Here is an 18,531-nt window from a genome sequence, read left to right as displayed (position 1 = left end):
ATTGTTGTACTCCATGCCCAAAGCCATGAGATCTAAATCTGGACACATAAGTTTGTGGACTGCCTCTAGGTTTGCATCCTTTTGAAATTTGAGAAAAGGATCCAAAGTTTCCAAACACTCATTGTCAGTGCCAAACCGTTGAGTTAAAAATCATTTTAGTGCTTCTGTGACCTCAACCTTGATTGCTGATAAATTGCATCTGTCTGTAACAAAAAGATGATGACCTCTTCTCCACCTTGGTTCTTCACTAGTTAGCTTAATTCCTTTCAGCATATAGAAGGATTTCTCATCACTTTCGACTAGCTGCGATTGTGTTTGAAGACTAGACACCCAACCCCCTAAAAGAGGTGTCTTCTGGAGGCTGCTAATACTTGTCTTCACAAGTGTCACCTCTCGTTGCATGTCGAGCAGTGTGACATTATCAGATTGTATTTTCTTCTGAAATCTTGAAAACACTGCTAGCACATCAGCTATAAATGCAAGCAATTCTAGGTTTGTTTTGTTTGTCAGGAGAGTTTCAAATCCTTCGGCTTGTTTGTCGTGAGACTGTTGCATATAAAGTACTAATGCATGCCATGATTCTAGAACAGAATTCACCAGGGAAAATGTGTACTCACTCCAACGAACTTCAAATACTTTTGGAAGGGACCGACATGCTATATCATTTATTCTGGCTAATTCTTTCAGCTGTCGAGTTCTCAGACCAGAAGTGTGAAAAAAGCTTGACAATCCACTTAGTTTCTGCAGCAAGTGGCTTACTTCGGACACTAGATCCGTGACTGACTTCCAAGCTAATTGAATGCGATGAACAGCACACCACATTTTCAGTTTTGGGATTTCAGAGTCAATGGAATCAAATAATGTCCAGACCATTTTTCTCCAGTATTAACACTGGCTCCACAGTTACTATTGATGACATATTTTGAAAAATATATTCTGTCGTGGGTTCACAAACTGTTTTTGCAGGCCGTCTTAACTGCATTAAAATGTCCTTGCGCGCCTCTTATATCAGGTTCTGCTGCACCTAAGAACACCGTTTCATCTTCACCAGTTTTGCTAACTACCTTTGCCATCACAAAGATCTTGTCTCGCTGAGTTTGGTCAACTGACCCATCACATCTAAGGGATATTGCTGTGGACTGTTCTATCTTTTTTGAAAGCGAGGCCCTGTCTGCTTCCACAATACACTTTAGCATCTCCAGGTGGCTAACAGGTGAGACATACTGCAAGTTTTGATCAAGTTTTGCCTCCTTAGATTCATCATTAAAGTTAAAACACTGTGACTTCCTGCTCACCACTACTCTCATTGGAAAATAATTTGCAGATAAAGTGAGCTTCTTGCCATCTCCATAAACATGAATGAACAAACTACCAATCTTATTAGCTAGCTCTTCATTAGTTTTTGAAATAGCCTTACCCATTGGGGTTTCTTTCATCACCTGAGTTTTTGAAAGGCTATCATATATTTTCTTAAGCAACACAGCTTTATGGGCATCAGAACTAAAATGGGCTTCTACAACAGATTCTCTTACATTTGCAGTACCGGGAGTTCCATTGGTATTTTCTTCCCCTTTCTGCGATTTTGGCATGTGTTCTCCACTAGAACCAGTGCTGGGCTCAGGATCAGTGGTTGGCATGTCCTGTCCACTGGAACTTGTGCTGGATTTGGGCTCTGTGACTGGCTTTACCTGTGTACTCGTCGTACTGGGGTCAGTATTTTCCCTTTCCCCTCTCTCCTTTGCAGACTGCATCCATTTTTAGGTCAATTTTGGGTGAAATTTGACTCAATTTGAATATTGGACAACCTAAAACAAAGAACATACTTGTATTACTCTTTAGAAATGAACATTACTTGAAATTACTAAAATCATTACCAAATGAATAAAATCATCAATCCCATTCTTGGTAAATTTCATTAGGGACTTTGAAAATCTAGCAGAGATATCCACTATGTATACACGTTAGACTTGTTAAAAAAACAGTTGATTTTTGTTTACGCCTTGGGCATGAACAAGCGTAGGCCTAATAATGCATGGCACGTAGATCTAATTTCGTAATATTACAAACATGTGAAATTAATTAATAAACGTTAAATTGGTACGGAATGGGTCAACAGATGTCAGATGTTGTATGTTGTGATTAGCAGTTCACTATTTAAAGAGAGTTTATGACAGAATATACAAAAGTGTTACAATTGCCCCGGTCTCCCCTACACAGATTTCACAGGCACGAACATGACGAAGTAGGCCTAGATCTAGACTCTGGTGTTGTATGAGTTTCATCAACATTGTTTCAACAAAAGGGAATTATGGAATAGATCTACTGGGATATTTTCAAAATACTTGCCATACGATTAATAGCTTACTCTGCTTGACAAACCTGCACCACAAGGCTAGGCCTACAGGCTCTGCCAGCGATCATCTGAGCGATGGTTCTGTAAACATGCGCTGACCTAATAATTCATGCTCAGCTTTGGGCGACTCGCATACGAGACATTGAGTAGTTAGAAAGGCTGTTCCAAATTTCTGCGCATTTTGAATGCACTTGGATATTTACGGTTATATTTTTAGCGAATGATACAAATTTTATAGACTCCAGTGAGGCATCCTGTGTTGTGTACCTTGTCAAATGATACAAAGGAACTTAAAATCTATAAAATGTTTTAAAAAAGTAGCCATTACAAATGCTTCTCAGACTCAGAGAATCTCAAACACTGGGCCATGGCACCTGCCTCAAAGATTTGTGCAGTTCTAAAATTTCCTTAGAAAAAACCCTGGTGTGAAGATGGACACGGATGAAGCAACTTCAACAAAAGCATAAGGAAATCTGGTCGTCTTTCTGAGCTCTGTACTTGATTACCGTGATACGATCGAAAGCGTTAACACAAACATAACATCTCTACGCTTCAAGGCCACGAATTAAAAATAAATACATTCCCATAGATGAGGAAGTGAAAAAAAAAACAGCAACAACGTAGACACAATGATGTCACGTGTTGAAGGAAAGATGTTTTTTCATGGATAACCAGGGAGTGAATGACTATATAGAGTTGCAAAATACTTTGGTATTCCTCACGATTTTGGAACTTCAGTGTGAGAGGGATTTGCCGTTTTTTAGGTAACGAAATTAACAATGAATAGCGAAAGTTTCAAAAGTGATTCTGTTATCATTCATAAATACATGAAGTGCAATTGCTACCCAGAAGAGCAGGTAGTGTGTCAGTACCTTGATGGCCGTAATGCATGTACTTATTTATCGAATGGATTGTTCATGCCGTTGGATTCCCCTTGTGACAGCGGTTGATGGGAAAAAATCATTTCAAGGAAAAAAGATAACTCCAGCGAACAATACCGCTGAGGTTGTTTGCATTGATCAAATACTCCTGAAGAGTACTTGACTGAATCGGGAATTGATTTTTTCATAATTTTTTCGTTGCCCGATTTGAAAGAAACTTGATACAGCACACCGCAGGAGAATGGTAAGGTGGGCCGAAAATTTTGCACTAACGTGTACCGTTTTGGCTGTATTTCGGGAATATACATACATACATACAGGATGAGAGTTTTAGTAATTCAGTATATAGATAGATTATTGCGCATGCGCGGGGACTTAGGAGTGCATACCAGGGAGTTGCGAACCACAGAACAAGCATGCATTCTGCTTTTTCTTGCGTATAGCAGCCTAGCTGCTGGGGTAGCTATCATTTCTTGGAAGCGTGACTGTGTCACTGATGCAGTGCCCATCTACCAGTACATACTGGTACTCATTTTGCCGACTTCAGAAGGATGGCAGGCTGAATCAACCCCCTGGTGAACACAAATCAAATGGGTTACGTACATTTTGTGTTGTACTAACAAATGTTGTGAGAGTATCTTATTTTCAGATCGAGACCATTTTTCTTGAAGCAACAATCAAAGACTGATATGATCTCGGTCCAGAGGAAGATATTGTGCTCATTAAAGTCAAAGAAAATGAGAATCTGCAATGGAGACAACACGAGAGAACAATGAACTTTTGTGTCCGTGATTTGCAAAGTTTTGATAAATAATATAATTGATGTACGGTCAGAATGAGATGTGCAGTAAGATTTGACCATGTTGAAGACAACGTCTATCCGAGACTGACCAATAACAGCCAGGCAAGTTAAGGAAATAACTCAGTAAACTGAGAGTATGAGAAGGACATGGCTAAGAATATTAAACACAATAGCAAGGCTTTCTTTAAGTATATCAGGGGCCATAGCTTGAGAGAAAAGAAGAGGAGAGTGAAGACGGTAGTGAGGTCGGGGACTTTTACTCAGAGAGTAGTTAATGCATGGAATGGTCTCCCTGGAAATGTAGTGGAAGCAGAAAAAGTAGATAAGTTTAAATTAGAACTAGAACGGGCACTCGGTAGAGCGCATACCTTCGCCGCCGCAACTTTTTTCCGGGCATATTTGAAAAACGTCATTTTAAAACGTCCATGACGTCACAACCGTCAGTCCGATTGATGTCAAATTTGGTGTGTAACCTCCTTGAAGGCAGTCCAACAAAATGGAATGATAAACACTGAAAAATTAAAAAGTTGAAAAATGACGTCATCTTTTGACGTCATTTTGACGCACTTCCGGGGACGTCACGTCCAATCGGGGACTACCATTCTGAAAGCTCGTAGTTCACTGAACGTTTTAACGTTGGTTTCATGTCAATAGCTCTATTAGATCTGAAGCTATGCCTACAAGTATATTTTGACCTTGAGTGTGACCTTGACTACAGAGTTAATTGGCAAAACCTGTACATCAATAAACAGATATTTTGGTACTGATCCTAATGCCTGGATTTGGGAGACTTTGCATCATAAATTATATAGATATTTGAATGTAAAATATCAGGACATTTTAGCCACAATTGAAAAACGTCATGTTCAAACGTCAATGACGTCATAACGGTCAGTCCGATCGAAGTCAAATTTGGTGTGTGACGTCTTTAAGGTAAGTCCTACAAAACGGTATGATCAAAACTGATGAGATCGAAAATTGAAAATTTCCGTCATCTTGTGACGTCATTTAGACGCACTTCCGATGACGTTACGTCAAATCCGACACTACATATCCGAAAGGTATCTCGTCATGGAACAATATGGAGGTGGTTGCATGTCGATAGCTGTATTATGAAGGAAGTTATGCTCAAAAGAGTGTTTTTGACCTTTTCATGACCTTGACCTTGACCTTTGGCCCGATCGCTCCCAAAATCTAATCAAATCGTCCTTGGATACTCACGAATCATCCCACCAAATTTCATGCAATTCGGTTTAATACTCACTGAGTTATGCGAATAACAAACAAACACACATATTCACAAATAAATAAATACACAGCGACCAAAACATAACCTTTCGCAGAATGCAAAGGTAATTAGATAGGTACCTGGAAGTTATGGAGATAGAGGGGTATAGGGATGTTGATAAGACTTTTCGGTAATTTGAGCATTGATGGGTGATTGTGTGAATGTGTATGGAGTGCTGTTGGTGAGGGTCCTGTCAAGGAGGGTTGTGTGGTTGATGTGTGTTTAAACCAAGCCGATGCCTCCTCTCCTGAGGGGAAGAGGGGAAAATACTTATCTCATTAATTAAAAAACAGTTTTTTTTTTGTATTTTCTTCCATGGATCTTGTGTTGATAAGCTAGTATGGTGTTTGTGCAGATATGGTGGGCTGAATGACCTCCACCTGTGTTAGATTTCCTTGTAAATCCTTGAAAGGTGCTAATTTAGGTACCAGTAAGTTAGATCATGGGAGATATGATGCAGAGATAAAAGATGTGATGTAGAGGTAGGAGGCTGGTAAAACCAAATTAAAATGATTTACTAATGAGTTACTGATCGATATCAAACTGACCAACAAATGTTAAAAAAAAAAAATTATCGGGGGTATAGATTGTATGCTCATCTGAGTTAATGTTGAGAGTCAGAGTTCAGTTCAACTGCAAAACCAAAAGTAAAAGCAATTGATAGAACTAGAGGTAAGCAACATTTTGTTGTGAGGATTCTGAAGGGTTTTGTGAAATACATTAAATCTACCTGGACGATGCATCTGGAAGTGAATGCCATATGGCTGACAATATTGGAACAGGAAGGTGTGAAGAACTTGTAGTAGTTTTACTGTCTGTATTAAAATGATTATTATAAAATGTATGGCTAATTTGCTTTCAATTTGCATGAAGAAGATCATTACCAAGACAATGATCACACAAGTTTCATGCATATCTCATTGAGAGATTAAAACGACGATGATTTTGATGATGTTTTCTGGAAAATATTTAATGCAAAATCAGGATAGATAACTACTGTAATGATATTGACATGATAATGATGACGATGAGCAATAGCTGTTGATTTTAAGTAATTAATGAAGTATAGATGAAAGGAAAACAAGGAGCCTGGTGTTGGCTCAGTGGTTAGGGTGGCGGCTTGGGATCCAAGGGTCCTGAGTTCAAGCCTCGCTGAATTAATTCACCAGGGGGTTGACTCAGCCTGCCATCCTTCCGAGGTCGGCAAAATGAGTACCAGCTTGCTGGGGATGACCGAGTCATTCAAGTATCCTGCGTCAGAGTGGCGACCTGTCCAGGATTGTGCCCAATAGCCAAGGAGACTGCTTCGGCAGCACCAACGCTCTGTACAGAGTATGGTCCCAATGGACTGGTGTTGCTGCAGTGGTTAGGGCAGCGGCTTGGGATCCAAAAGGTCCTGAGTTCAAGCCCCGTTGGGCCACTGAATTAATACACCAGGGGGTTGACTCAGCCTGTCATCCTTCCGAGGTTGGCGAAATGAGTACCAGTGTACTGGGCCGGTGTATACCCCGGTTAAAATAGGTGTACCATATCCCTGTGTCGTAAGAGGCGACCAGGGTTGCGTCAGGAAGGGCATCCGGCATAAAACATGTGCCAAATCACTATGCGGATCATACAGATGATCCGCTGTGGCGACCCCGAACGGGAGCAGCCGAAAGAAGAAGAAGAGATGAAAGGAAAACAAGATTATGATGATGCAATGCCTATCTGAGACTGAACTTCATGAGATTGTTTATGACTAGAAATATTGGGGACTTGGTCAAAATACTGTAGGATTTTGGGATTAATTAGGTGTGCATAGGCAAGGTTAAAATTATCTGACAAATGACAGATTATGCTTGTACATTTTATCGAGATGAAATGATGTAAAAGAAAATTTTAGTGCTTGACTGAAGAAATATTCGAATTGATGTTCTGCACACCAGTTTATATTGTAACAATAACATGCACACAAATTTCTTGTTTGTAATTCAAGAAATATAACAAATTATTTTTACTCAAAGTAAATATGAACCTCTGGTAATTTAGAAATATTACTTTAATTTATTTTTAATTAATTTAAAGTTCTGGTAATTTACACCAGAAATACTGGTCAATATGTCCAAATTAAGGCAGCGAATAAATAATTATGTGATTACAAAAGATTAAAGTTTGGCTTTGGCTCAAGGAAATACATGGGCAACATTATTTCATTGGATTTTTTATGGAATAATAATGCTTGTGATTATTATTGTACTCTTCAAATGTACTGTAACTGTCTTATCTTCATTGTTTAGTCGTTGTTTAAAGAGAATAAGCATGGCCACGACAATGGTTGTTCAAGCATCATTCCCATATGAGAATTACAATACAGAGAGAGAATTTAATGATCTGTGCAACATTGAAGTTTGAAAAATACATGGGCAATTTGGAATGAGCATGTTATATGACCATGGGCAGATGTTATCTCTGAGACAATCATCGATCCTGCTGTCCTTTGTCAGTGATGTATCATTATTTAAAATAAAAAATAAAAAACGAAAAAAAACAACACGTCCTGGCCTTTTATGGCTGGAATCAAGAAATTAGATTTCTGAATGACTAATTCCTTGTGATTATGACATTGGAATATGCAGAATGGACAATGTTGGTGGGGTGCAACGAAGCAGTTTGTGCTTGACAATTATTACTCTCTACACTCTTCTCAACCCTGACCACTTTGTGCCAATATGCCTCTGGCTACACTGCATGTGGTGTGAGGGGCTTTGGCAACAGTACTCTGCATGAGATGCTACTCTTCTCCACATATTCTCCCTGCCCACTTTCATCCACCAAGTTTAATAAAACGTGGTTACCTTTTCAACATGACGGATCGTGAGATGGTGATGGGAAAGGAGGCTCAGGAGAGATACTATTCTGCAAGCTGGCATTGGACTTCTGAAAGAAATTGCTTGTGGTTGCTGTTTCTTCTTGGTTGGAGAAATGCCATAAGTTTCTTAAAATGACCAAGAAGAAAAACCAAATAAACTGATCCTGATCAAGAAATGTGAAATTGTAGTGACACAACACTGCCCTTCCTGGAGGTACTACATATGCCCAGGTATCAAAGCCATATATGGAAGAAGATCAAGACTGATACCCAGGGCAGCATGAGGTGTGCAACATTTGGCTGGCCAGACTGGACCAGCACCTCTATCCTTGCATCGCTGTTTACCTCCAAAGGAAAATAGCAAGTAATGGAACTTTATTGGCTGAGAGAGTTGGGAAAGATGATTTGTACATAAATTGCTAATGTCTTTGGAATATGAGATGTTCATTCAAAGATTGCCCATGAAGCCTGTTTTATAAATTCATAAATGTTGTTTTTTTTTAAAGTGGAATGTAGAAACATTTTATCATGATGGGTTTGGGGGTGATAAAAGAAATAAATTGATGATTATTAAAACTTGATATTAAAATAAAATATATTAATCCTGAAATAAATGTACTCAAATATGATATGATGTTTTAAGTATGTATCCATTTGGAATTAACATAATTATATTTCTCCTCTGTATGGAAAGATCACCTTTATATTAAATGTGTAAACAGGTTGAACTTTACCAGTAAGTTGAATATAAAGAAGAATTGCCTGTCATGTAGAACTATCTTGAGAATTTTGTATGGAAGACACAAACGAGTTGGAATGTGGACTTAAGAAAATGCACAGGCGTTCTGGTCGCTTCAAGATAATATATCTTCCCAGTTTTGGGAGAAGCAGACTGACTTTTAACCTACATAAGATGGAAACTTGTTTTAATGGCCATCAGTCTGACCACTCCTCATTTTCATAAATGCCAAGGTGAGCCAATGAAAAAAGCCAAGAATTCACAAGGTTTCGGAAAAGCGATGTTAATAGAAAACCTATACGCCAAGAAAACCTATAGAAAACCAAGACGCCAAGGTGAACAACGAATAGCCAAGATCTTGTGAAAAAAGCCAAGGAGTGGTTCCACTGATGGCCATTAGAGTTGGCGTTTGACGTCATTCTAGCATTCTGTGCGATTAATATGTGTTCCAACCATTTCAGCAGGAACTGTCAAAGAAGACTGAAGATAAGGTTCACTTGGATATTGTCAAGACCGGGCGAACTGGCGTCAGTGTCAGAAAATTATCAAAACTGTCTTACTGGAAACTATATAAAGACGAATATTCTCCGGTTATGTTGAGAGATCTGGAGTAAATTTGTTTGTCCAGAATCTCCTGTGCTAGCATGTATAATCTGTTTGTTTGTTCAATAAATGTTTTTAAATTGTACTGACGTTGTGTATCTGTATCAACAAACCCCTTGAACCCCAATATTTTTAATGTCATGAACAAACTTTAGTACATCACAGGTGATGAAGGTTGTGGTCAAGTTTCATAAAAATTGTGTGTGGGTTCTGAGAAAAAAAGCAAATACATATTTTGGGGGGCAAACCCCCCTTACTCCCCCTTAGACCACGATTTTTCTGTTATGAACAAGCTTTGGCACATCATGAGTGATGAAGGCTGTGGTCACATTTCATCAGGGTTTCATGTGTAGTTTCTGAGAAGAAAGCAAATATCTATTTTGGGGGGAGAGGGGGAACCCCTGTAGACCCCTTTAGGGGAAATTTTTTTTTAATGTCGTGAACAAACTTTGGTACATACAAGGTGATGAATGTTGTGGTAAAGTTTAATTGAAATTGTATGTGTAGTTTCAGAGACGTTGTAAGTACTTGTAGACGGACGGACGGACGACGCGTCATCCCATAAGCTCCCCGTAACTACGTTCCAGGTGAGCTAAACTCTCAGTTGATAGTAATCTATAACTTCCTCACACTCATCTCTGCCTGTTTGCCTCGCCCACTTCTTCATCCCTGTGCTCCGCCCTCTCTTCAATGCACTTCGTTGTCTGCCTGTCGCTGCATCTACACTCGGGGTTAGTGTGCGACAGACGTTCTGCTGGACCAGTGCAGAGCACACGTTTCCACGAGCCCTGGCAAAGTTATCAAGCAAGAGATAACGTGACGAATCTTAAGGTGGGATCGCTCAAGCGGAGCGTCCTCCAAAGCATACTGGATTGCGGTGGTCAGCCGACCGCGCCAGGTATTGAGAGGCCGTTGGTTCTCATCTGCTCTCCTTCCTTCTGGCTAGCTAATCTTCATTGTGTGTGTGTGCGTGTGCGTGTGCGTGTGCGTGTGCGTGTGCGTGTGCGTGTGCGTGTGTGTGTCGTAGCATAAGTTGAGATCGTAGAAGATATAACGGGATAAGTCTGCTCTGTGTCAGCTTTTGTAAGATTGTTTGCCTTTTGTCGCACCCCACAAATTCCTTGCTATCCTCTGCTGCACATAATAATAAACTCCATTTACTGTACCACATACCATTCTTCGCCCAATTGAAAATAAATGCTTTATATGGAAATGTTCCCAGCTCGTTTTCATCTTTTCCTTCATTGGTCCAGCATGGTCCGTATCCTAGCCTAGCTGGAACGTTATCCCACAATGATCTGTTTTCTAGCAGGTACCTTCGTGGGCAGTTACGCTCGGCTGCATCCGATCTGGTAAGGTGATCCAATTTGAAGAAGGCGTACCTAGGGCGTGTCCCCCGGTAATTAGATCACGTGACCATTTTAGGTAACCGGTTCCATTAGACGGAGGACCCTCAGTCACATGGTTGAGTTATTGGCGTTCACGGTCGACTAGCGACCCGCAGCGTCACGGAGTTATTGGTGTGCGACAGCCTGCGATTCCGGAGAATCTGGTGGGAACCTGAGGAAGCTTCCCCTCACCCTCATGGTCTTCTCGCCCCGACCCAGGGTCCGCAACGATATCTTAAAGTTATTTTAATGTGACAGTGATATTCAATGTGGAAATTATGATGCACAACAAATTTAGAGAAAATGGTCAAGGATTGTGGAAGTCAAACCAGATTATTAGACCTGGAAGACCTGGAAGTTGCTGCAGGTACCATGTAAGCCTTGATTAACCAGTTTAATTGTCGGGTTGTTGGCGACTAAACTGTCTCCCCCACGAGGTTTCCTGGTGAGGAGGGTGTAGGGATATGGACACCCAGCAGGATTAAAAACAAAACCTGTCAAAGAGCGGAGGAGGTCCTTGTGAGCCAACGGCCATCCATTTCTAGTGCCCAACTGTGTCTGCGAACATCTTCCTGCAGTTGGGTTACTTTTTTTGAAAGGAGGTTGGTGGAAGGATTTGCACTCCGGCCACCGGAAAACACTTCACTCCGCAAAATCCACATGCATAGAAAAATGAAAACCAACTCTGTGGGAGCACCTCCTGTACTGCTGCCCTTCGCAGTGCACCTCACCGGATGATGAGATCGGTGCAAAGCCTTCGGGACACACATTCCTTGATGATAGGAGGAAAAGCACAGGGTAAATTTCCTGGGTTAGAGTGCGGTGGTGTGTGGCGGAGTGGTGCTGAGGTGCTGTCCACCGGACAGCGGTCTCCTTGGGTTAACCTGAGGCCGTTCCTTCGGGTGGGTGCCTGGAATGTCCTCTCCCAAAGAGAGGATGATCACCTGTCTGTTATCATCTCAGCTCCAGGATTTGAATATCGGTATTGCAGCACTCTCTGAGGTTTAGAGATGGAATAGTGGCAAGATCATGGCGGGTGGTTCCACCAACTGTTGGTCTGGTCGCTCTGATGGTTACCATGCCCAACAAGTTGCTGTAGCGTGTCCAATAACCCGACTTCAATGATAATTGAGGTAACACCGGTCAATGGGTGTTTTATGAGACAAAGGATTTTTCACTCCTTGGGGGTTGTTTCCCTGGTCTCTCTGTATGCTCCGACTGAGGTGAGTGATCTCACCATGAAGGACGCATTCTATGCCATGCTGAGGTCTGTGGTTGATCAGTGGCCCAGCTGAGATACTCTTCGAGTCTTGGGAGATTTCATTGCATCGACTGGAACTGATAGGGATGGTTGTGAGATGTGTTGCGGGTTGCGCACGGGTAGGGCACGCTAACGGCTCGACTCGTACGGGTACCGTCGAGGGTGTGAATACTCGGTAGCTCGCCACGTGGATCTCTAGTTATTTTGAAGATTGGCCAATAACCCTGTACCACGTGGTGGAATTATTGACGATTCACGGTCCGGTAAGAGACTCGTACCCTTGGAGTTTTCCAAACGGTACGATCTAGATTCCGGGTGCTCGGTAGTCGACCCTACTGCTCCACCTAGCGGTTGTGCTCACGGCCGATACCCGGCCCGAAACAATATTTGCTCATTCTTCTGTACAAAACTGTTCAAGCTCAGTGAAGTTGCATGGGAGTGCTGATGGACAGCAATCTTCAAGTGATGCCACAGATTTTCAATTGGATTTAGGTCAGAGTTCTGACTGGGCCACTCAAAGACAATTATCTCTTTGTTCCTTAACCACTCCATTGGAGCTTTGGATGCGTGCTTCGGATCGTCATGCTGAAAGGTGAACTTCCGTCCCAATTTCAGGTTTCTTGCAGAGGGCGCAGCAGGTTTTCCTCAAGGATCTTTCTGTATTTTGCTCCATCCATTTTCACTTCTATCCTGACAAGTGCCCCAGTACCTGCTGAAGAGAAACATCCCCATAACATGATGCTGCCACCATCATGCTTTACAGTGAGGATGGTGTTCTTTGGGTGATGTGCTGAGCTGGGTTTGTGCCAAATGTAACGTTTTGCATTTAGGCCAAAAAGTTCCATCTTGGTTTCATCAGACCACAGAACTTTTTGCCACATGACTTCAGAATCTCTGGAATGGTTTTCTGCATTCCTCAAACAGGACTCAAGGTGGGATTTTTTGAGTAATGGCTTCCTTCTTGGCACCATACCATACAGGCCAGACTTGTGGAGTGCTTGGGATATCTTTGTCACAGGCACACAGTGACCAGTCTTTCCCATAAAGGTATGTAGCTCTTTCAAAGTTGCCACTGACCTCTTGGTGGAGCCTCTGATCAGCCTTCTCCTTGCTTGGTCATCCACTTTTGTGGGACGGCATGATCTAGGCAGGGTCTCTGTGGTACTATATGCCTTCTACTTCTTAATGATTGTCTTGACTGTGCTCCAAGGGATAGTCAAAGTCTTTGAAATATTTTTATACCCATCCCCTGATCTATGCCCTTCAACAACTTTATCCAGGAGGTATTTTGAAAGCTCCTTGGTGCTCATGGTTGAATGCACTACCCAGAAGAGGAAACCTACAGGAACAGCTGATTTTATTCTGAAATAATCAGAATCACGACAATTTAACACATGTACAGGCCGATTAACTTGGTGTGTGATGTTGAAGGTGATTGGTTACACCTGAGCTAATTTACAATTGCTAGTATAAAGGGGTGGACACTCATCCAACCAAGATATTCTAGTTTTGCATTTTAAATTAATTTTCTGAAATTTGTAGAATTTGTTTTTTTCCTTGGAAGTGGTGGGTTATGATGTGTAAATAAAAGGTAGAAAAAGTCTGATTTAATGCAATTCAATTCCAGGCTATAAGGCAACAAAAGGTGAAAATTTTGAAAGGGGTGTTGACTTTCGATAGGCACTGCATGTTGACCTTTTGCCTGATGTTGACCTCAAAAATAATTGCTGGTTGAATTCAGTGAGTTGATTTGAAAATCCTGTTCAAACTTCAAGTCAATCGGGGCTTGTAGCATGGTATTGTGTACACTGTGGTCCTAAATGAGGAGAATGCTTAGAAATTGAACCCAGTTTTAATAAGATAAACAATCTTAATGTTATATAATGCCCAAGTGTCTGTGCTTTCAGAAAATGTATACTTTGCTATGGGTCCTATGGATATAGTTGCTTACAAAGCATGTTTTTTATCCAAAGACAGGCTATAAAAAAATGTTAGGAAGTACGTAACGAATTGTATTTACCAAGCTGCTACAAAATTACTGGTAGCTATAAGCTTGATTTTATAACCATCGAATAAGTTTACCAAGATGGCCTTATGATATAAAAATCAATACCAAAGGCCAGTTTGTGTTCAGTATACAGAACATCAAAGGTCGTTAGGAAGTACGTAACGTTTTAAAGAAATCTGCACTTTTAATCCTAAGATGTTAGTTTGGTCAGAACTTTGACCTTGTCAGAGCAATAGAAAGAGGAAGAATTAAGCTCTGCCCAAATAGATCCTGAATCCCCATGATGTTGGCTAACAAATGATATGCAAAACTTAATCATACAATGACTTTCATTTTTTGGTCCCCCCGTGTCCTAAATGTGTACATAATACCTTGCTTCAAGCCTCGGATGATAATTTTAAAAATTTAAAATAAATTCTGGCCTTTGTTGACATCAAAAATAGTTGGTGGTTGAATCCAGTGATTTCAAATGCAAATTTTCTTCAAATTTCAAGTCAATCGGTCAACCACAAATTACATGGTCAGGTAACATGTGGTAAAGTTTAAATTTCCTTTAAATCATGACATGATTTAAACTTATTTATGTTATTTCTCATTCTGGCAATATTGTTGTGGTGCCAGGTCTCGGCGGCGAGCACGACTGCTAAGTGGAGCAGTAGAGTCGGCAGTAGAGGACGTTGATGATAGAAAGACGGGACACTACACGATTAAGATGCACGTGTGGTTAAGACGACTACGAATGACTATACATATCACGATGGAGAGACGATGAGGTTGAAGATGACGATTGACGATTGAGGAGAGTGGTACGAGTTAGATGACGATAGACGTTAACGAATGAAATGAGCGATTGACGGGGACCATTGACGTGACGATAATAGAAAGGTTGACATGACTGTTTCACTTAAAACAGAGGAACAATGACCAGGAATATCAGTCAATAAGAAAACGATCAAATAGCTGGTACATGAATACTTACAACTTTGAGGCCTGGTAACAATTTAGAAACAGATAAGCGGGAATAAATAGACATAAACCATACAGCGCGCACCACAGCCCACGGGGCTGTTTCCTTTTGACGTTAATGTGTGTTAAACATGACGTTACTCGAGTTGCTAGACTGTTCGGTGACGTCACTCTTCCTGTGGCGTGACTGGCTGCGGCGACGATCTGCAGTAACAAGGAATGCAGACGATCCTAACTGGAAAAAAACTGCAAACTAAGTAATTTATTCTTGGACACATAGAATCAACCTACTTGTGGATCTAATCTGATCAACCTACTTGTGGATCTTATCTGGTCGACAAATTATTAATCTTCAAAAAAGACAATTTTTGCAATAAATATGAGTTTCAAGCAGTTTTTTTCACATTTTATCTGAAAACTGAATATGGCATTGGATTCCCCATATACGAAAACCTACAAAAGCACATTTCATTCAAGTTTCTACCTTGTTTAGTCAAAAAGATTTGTACATAAATACATTTCAGCCCGTCGGTGGTGGCCATCTTAGAAGCCATCTTGAATTGCAGAGTGACAATTGCCTGTTGGAAAGGTTGTCCACCCAGAAGTCGTTGCTGGGGGTCTAAGGAATCCAACCATATCCAACAACCTTTTGTAGCAGACCATGTCTGGTTGACCACTCTTGCCCCCTGGGTATATACAGTTGCTACTTAAAGACTGGCGCACGCGCGCGCGCGCACGCACGCACGCACGCACGCACACACGGTGGCCGCGGCCTTTACGTTGGCCTATTCTTGCACCAGTCCGCTTCGTGCGGTGTATGACGATCTGGTCGCGTGGTGGGACTCGAACCCACAGCTTTCACGCAGCACCAAGCACCAGGGACCCCCAAGAAGATGACCAAGACGACCACCAAGATGACGACGACCCAAACGACAACCAAGGCGACCCAGACGACGACCAAGGCGACGACCACGACGACAACCAGGTGACAATCAAGAAGACGACGACCCAGACGACAACAACTCAGACGAAAAAAACCCAACGCTCCCAGCCTGGCATTCCTTTTATTTCTTTCTTGTCCAGGGTGAGAAAAATCGCCCTCTGAGGCGGTCTCCACCCTCATTGGTCGGCGTGTGAGGGGAAAGTCGCCCTCTGTGGCGTGATTGGACATAGGGCACGCCCCTGCCTTCCTCGGCGGAGTCTCGATCTGCATTGGCTGGCGTGTCGTGAGAAAAATCGCCCTCTGAGGCGGTCTCCACCCTCATTGGCCGGCGTGTCGTGGGAAAGTCGCCCTCTGTGGCGTGATTGGACAAGGGGCACGCCCCTGCCTCCTGGGCGGAGTGTCAATCTGGGACGATGGAAATATCCGCCCACATACGTGGTTGAACGCACGTGGGCAATGGCGTCGGTGTGCGAAGTGCAGTGAAGGGGATTTGTTGTAAAAGAATCTCCGCAACACACACATGTAATTCCCGTTAGACACAGGCAGGGGACCCTATCTATCCACATTTACTTTACGAAATAACTGATCTACTGGGACTATGGCTGTTGTGTGCAAATGGTTTCAAAATCCATAACAATATCTCAGGCACCTTTTGAGCGAAGAAGCTGATATTTAGACATGACAGTGATCAGGTGGTTTGGCTATAAATGGTATTTTTGATTTATTGATTAATCAATTGACTAATTATTTATTTTTCGATTAATTACTTAATTTTCAAAAAGTTTCAGATTTGGACAAAACAGTGGTGGTTTAGATATGCTATTCACCTATTGAGCCTATGCACTAAGCGAGTGACGTCACAGCGGAAGGTAAGGCTCTGCCATATTGAGTGGCAAAAAATCATGGCTACCACACACGTGCCACGCGAACTTCTGGGCTATTTCCATGGATTAGATGACATTTCTAAGAAGAGGTACTGCGAAAAACTGAAGCTGTGTGGTCTTAGTGAAGATCCTTATATTATTTCAAAGGATAAATGGACAACAGAAAGGAAATTTTGGCCTCAAATCGTTTTCCCTGACATCTATATTTACCTTGTTGAAACGCCGAGTCCTTACACTCAAGCCAGCCTGAAAGCCTTCAAGAGTATGGACGCTTACTCATATTATGTCGCCGGGTTTGTTAGTGACATAATCTCGACGAAAGCTGACAAGAACTGTATTATCGTGAGGGCAAAGGTAAGCCTGTTTTCTTTCATTTCACTATTATTGCATTCGTTGTTGCTCGTTTTGTTTAGCAACCAGCATCACTTTTTTTTTAACCTGACTGCTGCCACAAGTTAATTTCAAGTGAAGCTCTTGTCTAAATGCTAAGTTTGTAGAAAATCTTCGTCATTCGTCAGTTTGCTCACAGATACATTATATTTTTTCCATGACAAACATACGGTGTAATGCCACACTGCTGTGGATATTTCCAAGTGCTAGTTTTTTATGCATTATACATATCGATGTGACTTTCTGTAGTGAAAATGTGACACTGATTTTTTTTTCAGATTTCTAAAATGCTATTTAAAAAAACTATTTAATTTAATCTGCGATGTAATAGCAATAAGACAAGTTTCGAGGAAACAACTCAGAACTGTGCATGTTAGACAGCTGTTAGAAAGGCGATCTAGCCTATCTCATTCTGTCAATAAATAAAACAAGGGATATAATGCATTTTAATGATACAAATCAGACAATATTTTGTAACCACCAGCTATTTAATAGCAAACGCAGTGAGCTTCATACTTAACGCGTGCACATGAGAGAATAGGAAACAACAACAACAACAACAACACAATACCCCTGGCTATTTGGAATCCATGTCGTTAGCTATGACCTTTTGCTTCCGGTTGTTGTTAAACGCTGTGCGGTGTATAAACACGATTGGGTTTTATTTCTATCTTGTGAATATTACTTAACGCATGCACGTAAGAGAATAGGAAACAACAAAAACAACACAATACCCTGGCAATTGTGAATCCGTGTCGTTGGCTATGACCATTTTGCTTCCGTTTTTTTTTTGTTTCCGGTTTTGTCATGGGGAATGATGCATGCCGAGAGATCATGACCGGAAGTGTTTATTTATTTATTCAATTATTTTTTTCCCAAAGTTAATTTTATACTTCCGAAAGTGATTTTTTTCATGACAGGAAGTGTTTATTTTGTATTTAACATTACCGGGAGTGATTTTGAAACCCTTTCCAGAACTTTTAATTTCTTTTATTCTTGACCAGAAGTGATCGTTTATTTATTTATTTATTCAATTATTTCTTTCCCAAAGTTAATTTTAATAAGGATATCTCCCGCATCATCATAAAATATTTTTTAATCGTGATTTACATTATTTGATCGCTGATCTCGAATCCATGCCGAAGTAACCGGAAATTGCGTCAAAATCATCAGCTGT

General features: G+C 41.1%; 1 long non-coding RNA gene across 1 annotated transcript in view; it reads right to left on the bottom strand.

Moving 5' to 3' along the window:
* The window catches only part of LOC147020841 (uncharacterized), a 34,629-nt gene that overhangs the window by 11,112 nt on the left and 4,986 nt on the right, over positions 1-18,531 (bottom strand). The window lies entirely within an intron of this gene.

The sequence above is a fragment of the Eptatretus burgeri genome, chromosome 9 (assembly GCF_056783735.1).
Source record: "Eptatretus burgeri isolate ZD-2024b chromosome 9, Ebu_testis_v1, whole genome shotgun sequence".
Taxonomy (NCBI): domain Eukaryota; kingdom Metazoa; phylum Chordata; class Myxini; order Myxiniformes; family Myxinidae; genus Eptatretus; species Eptatretus burgeri.
The sequence above is the reverse complement of the archived record's forward strand: the minus strand, read 5'-3'. Positions and strand labels throughout refer to the sequence as shown.